This window comes from Lissotriton helveticus, chromosome 12 (genome assembly GCF_964261635.1).
Source record: "Lissotriton helveticus chromosome 12, aLisHel1.1, whole genome shotgun sequence".
NCBI classification, from domain to species: domain Eukaryota; kingdom Metazoa; phylum Chordata; class Amphibia; order Caudata; family Salamandridae; genus Lissotriton; species Lissotriton helveticus.
The window spans coordinates 60389732-60407287 of NC_136073.1; positions in this window are offsets into that span (position 1 = coordinate 60389732).

A 17556-nucleotide genomic window follows, 5' to 3' on the forward strand; every position below is an offset into this window, starting at 1 on the left:
ACGTGTCCGCCATCCTAGAATAGCTTACCAGACTTGGAACCGGTCGTATATAAATGAAGGGAATATTCCTCGAAGTCTAGGGTGCAAGGAATCTGTTAATTATATCCCAGGTTATGGATGGCTCTAAGTATGAATTAAGCTGAATGATGACAAAAAGTAGATCACAGACATCTCATCAAGGACTGTTGGGAAGTATGATAAGTCCTAATCTGATTAAATAAATCAGTAATAAACTGCCATTTTAAAATAGCTCAGGGGATTTAGACCCGATGCTCTGTAAAAGTAGCATAGTCTCTTGAGGCATTTGTGAAGAACCCATTGGTTATGTAACAAGAGACAGTTTTCTAAGTATAACTTCAACATACTGCTAACATTGAGAATTATTTCTAAACACCTCAAAGGAAAACATTATAAAGTTAATTATCAATCCCATGTAATTATCATGGAAAAAGATAATCTTGACGGAAGTGTTTAAATAGCAGTACCATATAGAATACACTATTTTATGTCCACCTTATAAACCAACTGATAACTGTAACTTTACATCAAGATGGTTCATGGAAGGCAATAATCAATATTGTGCAAAGCTCTACAATAGTTCCCATAGTTCATCAAATTCGTTCAAGACATGAATGGCTGTCCCGTATCTCTATAATTTTTGCTTCAGTTCTATCGAGTACAGACTCAACATTGCCCCCACATTAATTAGTCTGTTTTACAAACAACAAAATCAAACTGATATCATCCTCGGAATGCCTACATTCGAAGTAATGTTGGACTGGATGAGCACCATGCACTGTGCATCTTATTGTAGACCTATGTTGTAGAATTTTTGACCAAACCGATTGGGTGGACTGGCCAATATAGAACATTTCACATGGGCATTGCACACAAAACAAAGTTTTTAGTATTGCAATTTGAAAAACTACTTTGAACATGTCTTACCTCTGATGCCAATACATTTAGGGGCCGATTAGGATGGCGGACGGACTTGCGTCCGTCCGCCACCCCTGAGTAGGAGGGACCGTCCGCATGGGCAGCGGCGGTCCCTCCATGGCAATTAGGATGTGACCGCCACCCTGGCGGTCACATCCTGTATGTTTTACATTGCGGCGGGTGCTGCTTGAAGCAGCACCCGCCGCAATGTAAAAAACGAAAGCTGTGCATTTGCATGCACAAAGCGGCAGGCACCGCGCGGTGCCTGCCGCTTCGTGCACGCAAAGGCAGGGGGGTACCATAGGTACCCCCCATGTGCACCCCCCACGCAACCTTCACCCAGGGGGCCCGCAACGGGCCCCCAAAGTGATTGTCCGTATGCTTTTCCACGGCGGAAAAGCCGCAGCGGAAAAGCATTACTTTCCCTACATCCTAATATGGCTGGCGGTGTCTGATAGACACCGCCAGCCATGTTAGTGCTTTTCCGCCGTGGTCGCCTTCCGACCGCGGCGGAAAAGCGGCGGACACATTGTGAGACCCACCAGCCATCCTGATTTGGAGGTGGGTCTTTCAGGCCTCCTCGGCGGATTTCCCGCATACTCCGGGCCGGCGGTGGCTTCCGCCGGCCCGGAATATGCGGAAAATCCGCCATCATAATGACCCCCTTAGTGTCTTTTGTAATGTCCCGTGACTGGCGGGAGTCCTAACATTCCTCTCAAATCTTTTCTCAAATTGTTTGCTCTATGGAATGAAAACATGGGTTTTGGAATATTAAGATGTAATAAGATATTTCATTTCCATAATATATTTTGTTTTTATTGGCTTTAGGGTGTATGTCAAAACACACATCGGTGGATGGGTTTCCAGATTTTAGTACTCAATGACACTCTGGGTGTGAACCAAGGCCTTTTCATGGTATTTTTAACCAATTTTGGTTGATTTTCTTTTTACCCAAGTCTCAGAATTTTCAAAGTAGTTGTGTCTATTAGTACTGTTTCTCCTTATTTGGACGAGCTGTCCCTGTGGCAGATTCTCTTTGAGGGAACGTGGGTGGTTACTAGAAAAATGGAGGAGTGTTATGGTCATTGGATTTTGTAAACAGACATACTTCCAGGTGCTCTCCCGGTTTCTGTATGACTAGGTCTAAGACGTTCGTTTTTTGTGTGTCATATGTAATTGTAAAGGTTAAGACTGAGTTCCTGGAGTTGAGCCATCCATCGAATCCATTCAGTCTTGCCAAGTCACCTGCCAATATACCAGAACCGCTTCTGTATATATGGGTTATATGGTATGGTATTATTATAGACGCACTTATTCTCAAAGTAGTCTATTCTAAGTTAGTTCTGGGGATAAAAAATAGCAGCCCATGGCAACACCTTTAATTTGTAGATCTAGCTTCTTCTTAAATGAGTTATTCTTTAAACACAAGTTTGTCAAGGAACCAAAAAATGATGTGGGGACTGCATGTGGAGTGGGTCTATAGTCGAATGCTTCTCTTAATACGAATAGTGCTTCATCTTGCAGCATATTGGAATAAAAAGACTCTGTCACAAGGTATTGTCTTGTATCATCAAATCGAAGTTCTTCAGCCTTACTAATCACGTCCATAGCGTCTCTAATATACGCTTTAGTCCTAAAAACAAACGGTTTAAGAAACACATCTGCATATTTGCCAGTGGTTCTAAAAGGGAACCACAGGCTGAAATAATCGAACGTCCAGGAGGTTGGAGAGGATTTTTACAAATCTCGGTAGAATGTAAATATTCAGAATTCTACATTCTTTAGTAATGGGAAATTTGAAATCTTTTTTACATATCCATCCCTCTTCCAGGGCACTTGATGTAAAATTGTGAATTTTTGTTGTAATTTCACACCTGGGATTTTTATCTTCAATTGTCAAAAAAACCTCTTTTTCATAGAGGGAGCTGTCCCATGACAATTCCCCCCCAACCCCTCTTCTTGGCTGGTTTAATAACAATTGAATCATTCATGGCCAAGTTGCAGATGGCAACAGATTCAGCCTTGGGGCAGTTCTGTTTGCAGAATAGTTTTCTCTTTCAGTTGGTCCTACCTCCTTAATAATAGTGCCTTCAAAGTTAATGATTTCTGGTGGCATACTGGAATTATCTGGACAAAATGTAGATTTGTTTTTTAGGCCACTCACATTGATTACTTGATCCACAGTGGCATCGGAATCAAAGAAATACATTTTAAGTCGAATTATATGCAGAATATGAAAAATTTCAGTTTTAGTTTCAACTGAGTCTTTGAGCTTAGCAGGCACAGAGGATAGACCTTTTCTTAAAATCTGTGTCTCTACATCTACTTAGATTATATATCTGGATCGGTTCAGGAGCCAGCATGGGTTTGTATATTCGTCTCCTGGTCCTGAATATGCCCTGTTCTTGTATTTGGCCTTATGGTGGACCTCTCCACCAGTGCCCTCTCCACCTATTGCTACCTCTGCCCAAAAAAAGGTTGGTGCATGGTCCGTATAAATGCCATGCTGACCCACAAAATTCTCACACGGCTGTGTGTGAATTTGGCTGATGTTAAGGTGAATAAAAACACAGTTGAACAAAAATCATGAGGTGCATTGTTTCATCATTACTCACCTAGAAATAGTTATTTCATCACGTCTCAGTCTGCCATCTTCTGCACATACACCACCTGCTGCTCTGCAAGTTGTGCATGGTTCATCCTCTTCATCAGACTCCGAATCTGTGAGGTCCAATGGTATGCCATTGGTTGCTAGGTTGCGCAGCATGGCACAAGTGGCCACAATTTTGAAACCGATCTCTCGCCAATACTGCAGGGCACCTCCACCTTTGTGTAGGTAGCGGAACTTACTCTTCAGTAGGCGGAATGTCCACTCTACGACATTGTGAATAGACTTGTGTGTGCAGCATTGTATTTCCTTTCACTCTGAGTTGCAGGATTACGGTATGGTGTGAGTATGAAGGAGCCCACAGCATATGCTTAAAGGAAATAGATTAATCACTGTCCTATTTCTATAGAGCCAAGGAGTCTGTCAGAGTGAGTTACATGCATTTATCTAGCAGGTAGCCTTCTCCAAATTCACCCCCAGTGAGACCTGCATATATTCCACTATGTCTAAATATGAATGAATCGTGCACGCTACCAGGATATTTGGCCAATATGTCAGTTATTATGTGTGGGTTATTACATATGACCTGGATGTTGAGTGAATGAAAGGATTTCCTGTTCCTAAATGCATACTCATTAGCTGAGGGGGGACAGATGGCTACATGTGTCCCATCAATGCACAAATTACATGTGGAATTGGGCTATATGGTAGTAATCCAATTTGGTCTGCTGCAACACTTGTGTAGTGGGAAGTCCGATATAATGGTGTATCCTCTGTACCATTGCATCCAAGAAAGCACTTAGGAAGAGTGGAATGCAACTTTGGAACACACCTCCTGCTGCAGCTATGACCCCCTGGTAGGTTCCTGATGCTAGTAGGTGCAGTGAACATGGGACCTGCACATATGTGGGGATGGCTTGGGTCCTACGGGTTTGATGCTCCAGTATTGGATGTAGGTCAGCTATCCGGTCTAGTATTGTTGCAGAGTCTAGTCTATATTTGTAATGTATTTCTTCCTCTGTCTGCTGAAACAGGGTTATTTGCACTCTGTAAATGTATTACTGTCTCCTCCTCCTCTTCTGAGCTGCTCCTTATTTATTTATTTATTTATTTTGAGAGTTTTATATAGCGCGAACAAGATCTTTGCAGATAACAGAGCGCTTTACAAAGGCAGGTGGAGGGTAGGGGAACAAGGGGGCATAGTAGGGAGGTAGATCAACAAGATCATGTACATAGCACCAATATAGTATATAACATAGTACCAATATAACGTATAGTACAGGTATGAGGTAGCAGGCATAGTTGGAGCGTAGGCCATCAACAAGTTCATGTACATAGCACCAATATAGTATATAACATAGTACCAATATAACGTATAGTACAGGTATGAGGTAGCAGGCATAGTTGGAGCGTAGGCCATCAACACGCTGTAAATAATACAGAGTAATATTATTATAAACAATAGTACGTATAGTACGCATAGTACAGGTATGAGGTAGCAGTGCATAGTTGGGGCGAAGGCCATCAAAACGCTGTAAAAAATAAAGAAGGACTAAAATACGTCAAAACACACGTGCATAGGAATATATAGGCAATATCATAACACAATACTGTTAATACTGTTCTTAATGTAAATCAAACGAATTTGTTCAAGTGTATTTAGCCATAAGGATACTTTTGACTTTTTTCTTAAAAAGAAGGGAGGAAGAGATGAGCCTCGTTTCAGGAGGAAGTGCGTTCCAGATCCTGGGCGCCATACCAGAGAAGGAGCGTTTGTAGGTTTTTTCCTTCCGGAATCTTCGCGGTTTCAGCAGAAGATTGTTCGTGCTCCTGGTAGTTCTGGACCCACCAGAGATTGTCAACTTATGAGTTAGGTAGCTGGGTGATTTCAAGTGTATAGCCTTGTGCGTCATGCAGGCAATTTTCAGCTGTATTCTGGCTTCCAGAGGCAGCCAGTTCAAGGCTTTGAAGTCAGGAGAGATATGCGAATGCTTTTTTGATCCAGTGATGAGTCTTGCAGCCGCATTTAGTGACGCTCTTAGGGGTGCAGTTGTCGTTAGGGGGAGGCCGCAGAGGGCCACGCTGCCATAGTCTATGCGAGGGATGACTAGAGCTTGTACTGCTGTTTGGAAGTCTTTTGCTGGGAGGAAGGGTTTCAATTTTCTCAAGGTGTTTATTTGGAAGTTCGCCCCCTTAGTAGCTTTGCTGATATGCTGCTGCATGTTGAGGTTGGTGTCTAGTGTTATGCCTAGGGATTTAGCTGAGTCCACGATGGTCGGTTGGACATTGAGTGCTGTTAGGTGCTTAAGCCATGTTTGTGCGGAAGATATTTTCGTGGGAGGTGAGATTAGGAGGAACTCAGTCTTCATAGCATTGAGTTTGAGGTGGTTGTCAGCCAACCAAGATTGGGTGCTTCTGATCGTTGAATTCAGACTCAGGATGTCTTTGGGGGATTGTAACTTGAGGTATATTTGAGTGTCATCGGCGTACATGTGAAAGTGTACATTGGATGCTTGTAGCAGAGTGGTGAGAGGTTCCATAACTAGGTTGAACAAAGTAGGGGATAGGCAGGATCCTTGAGGGACGCCTAACAATACCGGTACTGGGGAAGACATTAGGTTTTTGCTCTTGAATTTTTGAGACCTGTTGTGTAGAAAGGATGTGAACCAGCGAAGCACAGTCCCAGAGAGGCCCATTCTTGATTTTAGGAGTTCGAGTAAGCTCTCATGTTTCACTGTGTCGAATGCTGAAGAGAGATCAAGAAGGATGAGGAGGCAGGTATTGTTTTGATCTAAGATTTGGATGGCGTCGTCAATAATGTGAGTCATAGCGGTTTCAGTACTGTGCCCTGCTCGAAAGCCTGATTGGTGTGGGTTGAGGAGATCAAACTGTTTTATGTGCTTTGTCATTTGCAGTTGGATGCATTTTTCTAGCAGCTTGGCGAGAGTGGGAATGTTGGTAATCGGACGGTAGTTGTTTAGATCAGTGGGGTCGGCTGTTGGTTTCTTCAGTAAAGGTGTAACTTGTCCCACTTTGAGGGAGTCCGGGATGGTTCCTTGTTGTAGTGAACTATTGATAATTTTAGTCCAGAGTGGGAGTAGCAGAGGGATGAAGTCTTTTACGGCGTTAGCATGAAGAGGGTCAGTGAGGTGATTGGATGGTTTTAGGGTGCTGAGTATTCTGCCAATTTCTTCTTCAGAGTAGGTGTCAAAGGATGACCATGTCGCATTGTTTTTTAGTTTAATGGGTGTTATGCAGTTGGGTATTGAGTACAGGCTTGCGTCATTGAGGAGGTCGCTCCTTATATTGTCAGTTTTATTGTTAAAGAAAGCTGCGAAATCTTCACAAGAAGGGGTAGTGCTGATAATGTCGACAGCTGGGGGTTGTTCCTTAGATTGAGATCGGATTAGTTCGAACAATTTACTTGGACGGTTTTTTGCTTGGTCTAGCTGGATTCTGAAGAACTCTGACTTTGAGCGTTTTCTTTTCCTGAAGTATGCATTTCTCTTTTTCCTAAGAGTTTTGAGATGCAATGTCGAGGGAATTGATCTCCAGGTACGCTCTGCCGATCGCATAGCCCGTCTCTCTTCATTGAGACTCCCGTTGTACCAGGGGTTGGATATCTTAGTGGATACTCTTTTCAATTGCATTGGAGCGGCCTCATTGATTATTGTGGCCATGGAGTTGAGATAGTGGTCAGTTAGGACCTGAACGTCAGAAGTGTCGGCAGGGGGGAGTAGGAGATTGCAGCTGTTGGGGGGTAGAGAGTTTGGATTGAGTTTCCTCATGTCTCTTTTCCAGACTTTGGGCATGGCGTATTGCACCGGGATGAGTTTTACTTTTTCCTTGATGAGGAATGTGATAATATGGTGGTCTGACCAGTCACAAGGTTGTATTGAGTCGAGTTGAGTGGGGCCTTCCTTGGAAATGACCAGGTCGAGGATCGAGCCTTTGTCGTGTGTCGGGGTGTTGCAAATTTGAGTGAGGTCAGAAGCGGTAAGGAAACTTTTGAGGCTATTAACTACTGCGTCACTGCAATCATTCCAATGGAGATTGTAGTCACCAAGGTAAATTTGTGTGTGTAGCCGTCCTGCGTTGATTGATATTGTGTCCATGAGTTGTTGGGAGAAGACGAGGTTGTCCCCCGGGGGGTGGTACATGATGTGTAACGAGCATACAGGTTTGTTCTCACTGGTGACATCAAGGCAGAAGTATTCACAGGAGGTAAGAGAAGGGGCGGTGACTTTATTAATAGAGAGGTTGCTCTTGTAAATGCAGGCGATTCCGCCACCTGTCCTGTTGGGCCTGTCAAGTCTAGTGATGTAGTAGTTGGGGGGGGACTAGGATATCCATGATAGGATTGGAGGATTCGATTCGATAAGTCTTTATTTCGAATAAAAGATTCATAAAAGACAATGTACAATCATACACAATATATTAAAAAAAAACAGTCAAACGAAATGATAATATACACAAATTATTCCTAAGAACAATAAGATGCTTTACACATATGTACATTGAAACAAATGGGACACAAATAACATGCACATGAGTTGGCACCACTAATAACCATACAGGGCACTATATATAACTGGATAAGAGCGTTCAACGTACAGGGATGCCCAATTTCTTAGATCGGATCAACCAGGCCCATCTCAAAAATTTGGCAACACAAACCACTACGGTTTCTGATCTAATAACACGAAGTTTGAAGAGTGCATCTCGGTAGCCACCACTATTCAGGGTCAAGCATATCGGTCTTAACCACTTACTTCTTGGTGCTCGATAGACAGGACAACCAAAGAAGAAGTGGCCAACACTTTCTTCCTGGTCTGGACACCAGTGGCATTTATTTCCTGTAGTCGTGTCCCATTTTGCTGTAAAAGAATTAATGGGCAAGGTGCCGATTCGAAACTGGTGGTATAGTTTACGATCTAATACGCTTGTGATTAAATCCCAATACTGCTCTAGTGAGGGAATGGCCTTATACACTAAAAAAGAGCCAGTTAGATTAGCGTCCAAGGATTGGTTTACAAGAATAGATTTTTTCCAAGCCCAAAAGAGCGCCTTAAACTCAAGTTTAGATGGAAAAGTTGCCCCCCCTGGGTTGGACCAAAGCTCCGGGAGACCCATCATGTTCAAAACATTTTTGACTACCCTAAACCAGTATATTTTGTGCGCCCCCCACATGAGTTTTACCTCCTCCAACTCTCGGGTAAACAGACCAAGCTCGGGAGTGGTCCAGAGGCGGCGCCAAAAGGCCACCAGGCGGTACTGGGCCATCTCGTCGATCGGTCTGCAACCAAGATCCAACAGTAGGGGTTTAGTTGGGGTGGACTGGGGGAGACTAACCAGATTCCGTAGGAACCTGTTCTGCGCAGTTGCCAAACTGGAGAGATTCTTATGACCCCAAACTTCGGCTCCGTAAAGGGTTGCAGAGATGACCTTCGCCTCATAGATTTTTAGGGCAGGGGTAACACACTTAGTTAGGGAGTTCTTTTGTTCATGGATCAAACAGCCAGCCAACCTATTAAATTTGAGTTTAGACGTTTCCACTTGGGGGTTCCAATTGAGTTGGTGATCTAGGGTCACACCAAGGTATGTCATGACCCTAACCTGCTCAATATGGACTCCATTTAAGGAAACTGTACACTTAGGGGGGTTTTTCTTGCAAAAAACCATAAATTTGGTTTTATCCACATTTATTTGCAAGTCATTCATTGTGCAAAACTCGGAAAATCTATTCAGGGCTACCTGAAGCCCAGCTCTAGTTTTGGAAAGGAGGAGGGTGTCATCTGCGAAGATTAGCATGGGGTACTTTCGACCACCCAACATGGGTGCATCCGACTGAGTATTAATAAAATGTTGGGTAACCTGATTAATAAATAGGAGAAACAACGTGGGGGCTAGGACACAGCCTTGGCGTACCCCTCGTTGTACAGGGAATCGTTTGGTCACCTGCCCCTGACTACCCCACCTAACCTGGGCATAATTGTCCTCATGTAGTCGCTGGACTAGGCTCAAGAGCTCAGGCGGAAAGCCCATGCGACTAAGGGCCTCCCACAGCTTCTTCCTTGGAACTAAGTCGAAGGCCGACTTAAGATCAACGAATGCAGCATATAACATACCGCCACCCAACAGAACCACCTTCCAAAAAAGTAATGTGAACCGGAAGACTTGGTCAACAGTGCTAGTCCCAAACCTGAATCCTGCCTGCATAGGGGAGAGTATGTTATTTGAATCGATCCAACCCTGAATTCTTGCTAGGATCATTCTCGACACAATTTTCTGGATCGAATCGATCAATCTAATGGGCCGATAGTTGTTGGGGAGGGAGCGGTCACCCTTCTTATATACTGGCAAGATTTCTGCCCCCTTCCATGAAAATGGAATCTCAGCCCCTGCAGCTATGTTATTTGCCAGTAAAGTGATATAAGGGATCCAAAGGTCAGGTTTGAGCTTAAAAAGGTCAGCGGGAATAGCATCAATGCCAGGAGCTTTACCCGGCTGAACAGACTCGAGAGCAAGTGCAGTGTCGGATTCCGAAAATAAGAGTCTGTCTCCTATATGTGGGAGTTGGCACGGTAGTGTAGTTTTTATCATCGGTTCCTCCGCTGTAATTGATTCATTAAATTGTGCGGTATAAAATTCCACCCACAATTGAGCGGAGACATGATTTACTGGGATCTGGGCGGCAGGATCCCTTCCCCTCCTTACAATCGACCAGAAATCTGTTAGGTTGGGGGAATCGCATGCACTAAGGAGGTCAAGCCAATAAGAGTCGTCCCAATCTCGCTTAGCAGCCCGGATGGTACGCTTGTAGCACTGCCTTGCTATCCTTATGTCGTCGGAGTTCCGGGCCTTCACAGCAGCTAATAAGTTGCTGTGGGCAGCTCTACAGTTCTTATTATACCATTTTTTATATACTCTGGCATTAACAGGCCTAGATGGTTTCGTGAGAAGGTTTTTAAGGCCCAAAAAACACTCCTCGTGGAGATTAGTGATTATGGGGTCTGCGTTGCCAGAAGGGGATAACAAAGGCATCCTACTCCACACACCCCACACCTCTTCCTCAATCTTGGAAATAAGTGCTGGGTCATCCAGAACCCTAAGCCATTTTACACGACGCCTATTGTCGCACAAAACTACATCAGATGTTAAACTATTAGTACCCCTGACTGGGGCCCCCATACCTGGGACCAAAATCTCGAGTGAAAGGGGATTATGGTCACTCTCTGGGCGGGGCTCTACCACCATGTCTTGTACAATGGACCAACACTCAATTTTAATCAATATATAGTCGATACGGCTTAAGCTCAGACCGTTATCGAAGGTGTTGGACCCAAGGCTATCAGAGCGCGTGCGCCCATTGACGGCCCGTAGGCCCCATTCTAAACAAAAGCCCAGCCAATGTAAAGCTGCCTCGGTGCCCCTAACACCCTTTGCGATAGTAAGCGGGGGGATTGCCCAAACAGTGTCCTCCTCAGAACCCACATCCTCTGCCAAGGAGGAGATGGGCTCAATGGAGGTATTCAAGTCTCCCGCTACAATTACAATCTGGTCGGTCTTGAAATTCTTAAATAGAAGATCAAGATCGTCCAGGACAGTTTGTTTTTTCCCACCCTGGCAACCACGGGCATAGACATCGACCAAAAGGAGATCTGGGGTGTTAGGTTTACTCAGGCTGATACATAGGAGATCCGCACACGCCACCAGTGTTTCCCTACCATGGAAGCCCAAGTTATTTTTTATCCAAATGGTAAGGCCACCAGAGGCCCTACCCTTAGGGCTCTTAGTTGCAGGTTTTGAAAAGTTGAGGTAACCCAGCCTATATAATGGGACAGTTGACCAGGTTTCCTGGAAGATGACGATATCATATAAATCAATAAAGTTGACCCAATCGTCATTTTCCAGGCGTCCCCGTAGCCCAGCAATATTCCAAGAGGCTACTCTTAGTGGACAGTCCGTAGTTAGGGCGCAGGGTGGCTGTGCCACGCCCTTTACTTCATTCATAGCCAAAGCAGGAATGTTTACCGGGTCTAAAAGTACACCCGGATTATTAGGCAACGGTGGGCCAGTAAGAGATGAATTTGGGGGTGGAGGCCTCCGTTGGTGGGGAGTAGTCTTAAGGGGAGATAAATCTCCAGACCTCCCGAGTCAATCCACCTCCTCCAGGCAGCCGAACCTATTGGAGGTGGGAACCCCTTGCCACCAATTAAGTTGATTTTGTCCAACAAAACTATGTGTCGGTCGACTAGCGTTCCTAACAGTGGACCATGACCCCTCACTCACTAGTTGTTGTCTAGGAGGATAGAAAAAGGTGAGAGGCCTCACCACTATTGTAGAATTGGCCTCAAAAGATGGCCATGCACATAGATACTGGGCTGTGTGGGGATCAGAAAATGATACCACCACACAGTCACCGGCTATGGACTTGTGCGTACGGCCGATCCAAGGAACTCTCCGAACCATAAGTACACTACTTCTTTGATGGTCGGGGAGCTGTTTGTTGGAATTAAGCCAGTGGATGACTTTATTTTTTAGAGAGAGATCATTCTCCTGGGATTGTTGATCCAACTCTGGAACACCGGCTAGAATAATAACGTACGACCCTGCTTCTGGCGGGAGGTCAATAAACCCTCCGCGGAAGTTGTGGCGACTGGCCTGACGTGTTGGATTATGCACCAAGGGTGGCCTAGGGGGGTGGTTGGCTGGTGCCCTGGAATCAGTGTTCGGCCTGTATGCTGGTTTATGCGGGTGGAAGGGTTTTGGTACTACTGGGCTAGGGGTAGGTACAATAGTATTTACAATGGTGGTGCGGGGTTTTGGAATGGGTTTGGATGTAAGTAGGGTCGCAGGAATGCTTTGGGCTGGTTGTAAGAGAGATTGAACGGGTTCTGTTTCTTTGGGCTGGGGAGTGGGTTCGGTCACACGTGTAAGCTTGGCATCCATTTCCTTAAGGCTCAAGCTGGCCAGAGTGACTATGGTCCTATCCATTTCAAGGAGGTTATTCTCTATACGAGAAAGCCTCAATTCCAGGGGGGAAAGTAGCTGCTTTAACGTACCCCAGACTAATTGGAGGAATTCGCTATCACCCTCCCTGTCGTGCACAGGTCCGCTCACCCGACCCTCCAAAATATTTGTACTGTTCTGACTAGGAGAGATGATAAGAATATCATCTTCCACCAAACTAGGTATTTCCGGAGTAGCTTCCCCATTAAAAACACTGTGAGTCGGTTTGGGGTTAACATCTTTCACCCCAAGAGAACCCATGGCCCGTCTACTATTAAAAAACGTTAACCTTGCTATTCTAGCTTTTTTCCTAGCGTGTATAGTTCTCGCAAGGCATTTCTTTTTGTATGTTGCGGCTTTCTTAGCACTACAATGGCTTGCTGCTTGGATTGTTTTGGGAGGGGGAAAGGAGCCTGCGATACTAAATAGAGGGGCAGGGCCAATATTTTGTTGCACTGGATTGGGTTGGGAAATGGGAGGGGAATGTAAAAGAATAGTAGGGGGAGCAGGATGCATTACTGCCGTTGTTAACAGAGGCCGTGGAGCGGCGGAACGATCAGGGGTACGGGCAGATGCAATATTCCCCAGGGAGGATTTCTTGGAGCTAGCAATATGCGCTGACAACCTTCGTGCAGCATCAAGTTCTAAGGAGACCTTGTGCTGCATTTTGCTGATTTCCTCATCAATAGCCAAATTGGTTTTGACTAGGAAATCATCTATGGATCTGTTAGAATTGCTAGCAGCCATGAGGGTTTTGCTCCGGCTACCCCGTGAACACATGTTACAGAATACAAGTCAATAAATAAGTATACACACAACAATAAAACTGTAAGATGTGCCTAAAAAGACTAGAAACATAAGGGGGGGTGGCCCAGCCCAGCCCTCTTGGTCCTCGAACGGCCTCAAACGGCCCAGTCTTTGCCCTGTCTTCGCCCGGGCTGCGTCCCGCGCTGCGGGAGTGCTGAGTCAATAAGTAGGTGGACGAGTAAAAAGGGGGGGCGTGGCAGCAGGGAGAGCGGACCGGAAGTTGGAAAGTGGTCTTGCAGGGACTCCTGGGCAATGGAGTCCCCTGCACGCTCGCAGCCCCGCTGACCGCACTCACCCGATAGCCAGCAACAGTCCTTCCCCAAACGTCCCGGTATCCTTCGGGGCGAGTAGTAGGTTAAAGTCCTGCAGTTGCCGCGGTGGTCCAAGAATACAGCCAAAGTGCCTCCGTGCTCAAAAGATGCGTCCCACAGAAGGAGAGATGTGAAGGGTTTTTAAGGCTGCTGAGGGGCGGGGGGCGGCAGCAGGGAGAGCGGACCGGAAGTTGGAAAGTGGTCTTGCAGGGACTCCTGGGCAATGGAGTCCCCTGCACGCTCGCAGCCCCGCTGACCGCACTCACCCGATAGCCAGCAACAGTCCTTCCCCAAACGTCCCGGTATCCTGCGGGGCGAAGCGGCACCCGCGAAGCGGGTGCGGCGAGTAGTAGGTTAAAGTCCTGCAGTTGCCGCGGTGGTCCAAGAATACAGCCAAAGTGCCTCCGTGCTCAAAAGATGCGTCCCACAGAAGGAGAGATGTGAAGGGTTTTTAAGGCTGCTGAGGGGCGGGGGGCGGCAGCAGGGAGAGCGGACCGGAAGTTGGAAAGTGGTCTTGCAGGGACTCCTGGGCAATGGAGTCCCCTGCACGCTCGCAGCCCCGCTGACCGCACTCACCCGATAGCCAGCAACAGTCCTTCCCCAAACGTCCCGGTATCCTGCGGGGCGAGTAGTAGGTTAAAGTCCTGCAGTTGCCGCGGTGGTCCAAGAATACAGCCAAAGTGCCTCCGTGCTCAAAAGATGCGTCCCACAGAAGGAGAGATGTGAAGGGTTTTTAAGGCTGCTGAGGGGCGGGGGGCGGCAGCAGGGAGAGCGGACCGGAAGTTGGAAAGTGGTCTTGCAGGGACTCCTGGGCAATGGAGTCCCCTGCACGCTCGCAGCCCCGCTGACCGCACTCACCCGATAGCCAGCAACAGTCCTTCCCCAAACGTCCCGGTATCCTGCGGGGCGAAGCGGCACCCGCGAAGCGGGTGCGGCGAGTTAGTAGGTTAAAGTCCTGCAGTTGCCGCGGTGGTCCAAGAATACAGCCAAAGTGCCTCCGTGCTCAAAAGATGCGTTGGAGGATTCGGTTAACCATGTTTCAGTTAGTATGGCCAGGTCAAGGTTCCTAGACAGGATGAGGTCAGCGACCTCCGTCGAGTGTTTTTGGGCCGATCTACAGTTGAGAAGTGTGCATTTGAGACTGGGGGTGCAGGTGGAGGTGGAGGGTTCCGTAGTGAGAGGGACTTTAGTGAGGTTGTTGGGAACAGAGCCTCTGTTGCTATGCGTGGGGTGCCTACTGGGGTTGGAGAGAATCGTAGAAATGGACCTGTGTGTGTTGGTTAAGCTGTTTTGGGTTGCCGGGACATATGTGCTGAGTAGGGTGTGTATGTCGCGGTCCGAGAGAGTCTTGATTGCGCGCTGGGGGCGGTTGGCGGTATTGCGAGAGGGGATAGAGGTCCAATGCAAGGAGCGATTAAGATGTGTCTTGATAGTGCGCTTAGGCCTGTAGGAGGTATTGCGAGAGGGGATAGAAGTCCCATGTAAGGGGTGCCTAGGACGTAGGGGGGAGTTGAAAATTCGTTGAGACGTGGTGGTGAGGGGGGGATGGTCGGTGTGCGTGAGGAGTAACCCTTTGAGCAAGTGGAGCTCTTCTTTCACTTGGAGGAGGGTGGTCATGATTGTGTCCAGCGTGCCGTTGGGGATGGGGTTAGGGTCATTGGAAGGGTAATCAGTGACAGGAGGAGTGATACAGCTGCGGGACGAGTGGAGACTGGTCGTTGCAGGAGGGCAGGTGTAGTAATGGGGAGTGAGAGTGGGGGGGGAGATGTTGAGGGGTTGTGGGGTCCAGGAGTGGAGGGGGAGCTAAGGGTGGGGAGTGAACTGTTGAGGGAGGAGTGGAGTCTTGGAGTAGCGGGGGTGCAGGGGGTGGGGGGGGGGGGCGATGTTGAGGGTGGGGTGTAGGTCTGGCCAAGATTGAGTGCCGAGAATAGGGGGGCGCAGTTGAGGGAGGGGTGAAGGCTAGGCGTGGCGGGAGTGCACGGAGTGGGGGGGGAGATGTTGCGGAAGGAGTGTATGACAGGAGTCGTTTGAGTGGGTGTGAGGGGGGAGATGTTGAGGGAGGGGTGTAGGTCTGGAGTGGGTTGAGCGCCGAGAATGGGGGGAGCGCTGTTTAGGGAGGAGTGAAGGCTAGGAGTGGCGGGAGAGCAGGGAGTGGGGGGGATATGTTGAGGGAGGAGTGTATGACAGGAGTTGTATGAGTGCAGAGAGTAGGGGGGGAGATGTTGAGGGTGGGGTGGGGGCCAGGAGGGGGGGCAGGGAGTGGGGGGGGGAGAGGTCATGGCTAGAGGGGGAGCTAGGTGCGGCGGGAGTGTAGGTAGTGGTGGGGATGGAGAGATTTGGGGGTGTTTGGGATGGCATAGCGACGGGTTGTGCGGGTCAGCGGCGGTGGGTCGTTCTGGGACGTTGGTTGGAGGTGAGGAGTTCTGGTTCAGTTGGATTGGGGTATGTGTGGAGGGCCGACGATTGGAGAGGTGCTCTTTGAAAGTGGGGAACAGGTTGTCGAGTAATTCCAGGTTCCTGTCTGTGGATTGCATTAGAATAGTCCCGTTGTTGTAAATAGTAATGGCTGTGCTGCCCGGGAAGAGTTTGGATGGTGCGATGGAAAGTGAGAGTCCATGGGCGGATTTCCTGGTGGTGGAGACGTTGAGTAAGGCAAGGAAAGCTTTTCTCCATTGAGCTCTGCGTGCGGTGTGGAAGATAATATCAGTGTTCAGGGATCCATTTACCGGAGAGAAGTAGGTATCGGCAAAGGGTGTTTCAGGGTGGGACCTCAGGAAGTTGTGTTTGAAGCGTTTAGCGGCTTTTTTTGTGAGTGTGGGAGGGTAGATTATTTTATATGATGTGCCGGATCGCAGATAGATGCAGACAAATGTTATAAAGATCCGTAGAAAGTAAGGCGTAGGGTGGGTGTGGGAGAGTGGGCAGAAGAGATGTGCCGGATCGCAGATAGATGCAAGCGTATAATACTACCAAAATAGTGTAACACAAAACATATGCCCACAGCAAGTTAGTGCGTCAAGTGACGCTAATGCGCAGCCAGAAATGAATTAATGAGGTGGCAATCGGTGCAGGGTGAGTTAGATGCAGGTAGAAATATCCAAGGTACACTTAGAAGTATAATACTGCGATAAAGGCATACACTCCCAGGTACACGTAGGAGTATAGTTCTGCAATAAAGGCATACACTCCATCACTAAGTATAATACTGCGATAAAGGCATACACTCCCAGGTACACGTAGGAGTATAGTACTGCAATAAAGGCATACACTCTATCACCAGGGGGATTAGGTGCATGGATATGTAAAAGTGCGCTGTGAATGACATTAGTCTCAAAGAGTCCAGCTCTTAGTGTAGGGTAACAGATGAGGTAAACAATGCACTCGAGTGTGGTGATGTAAATACCTTTTTTTGCTATTTCTGCTGCTGTTCAAGATGGCTGCCAAAATAGACTATAAGGCAGCATTGTTAGTCCTTTGTCCCTTTCCCTTTCTGCTGAGGGCGAGATAGTCCTATTTCTGTGTTGCTGCTTCCTAGTTGGTGCTTGGAGGGAAGGAAGAGACTTATCTTCCTTTTAGTACCCCTTGAACTCGTTGGAATGCATCCTCGCGTCCGAAGTAGGGGCGGTGGTGTGATTTATTACTTGTTTGTTGCTCCTTTTATGGCCCCCGCCATTTTGCACAAAGGAGACAATGGCGATGTACTCCAGCCAGCAAAAATCGTTAAAACTGTGAAATCCGGGCAGCGTGAGAGAGAGCCGACAAAGGTGCAGGGAGAGCAGCCTTCTGTGCACAACCCCCTATCGAAAGACTGGCGGCCGATCACAGCGTCCTTGGACCTGCTGCAGCTCCGTTCCCGCTAGCACCCTGTGGCATCCGGGGGGG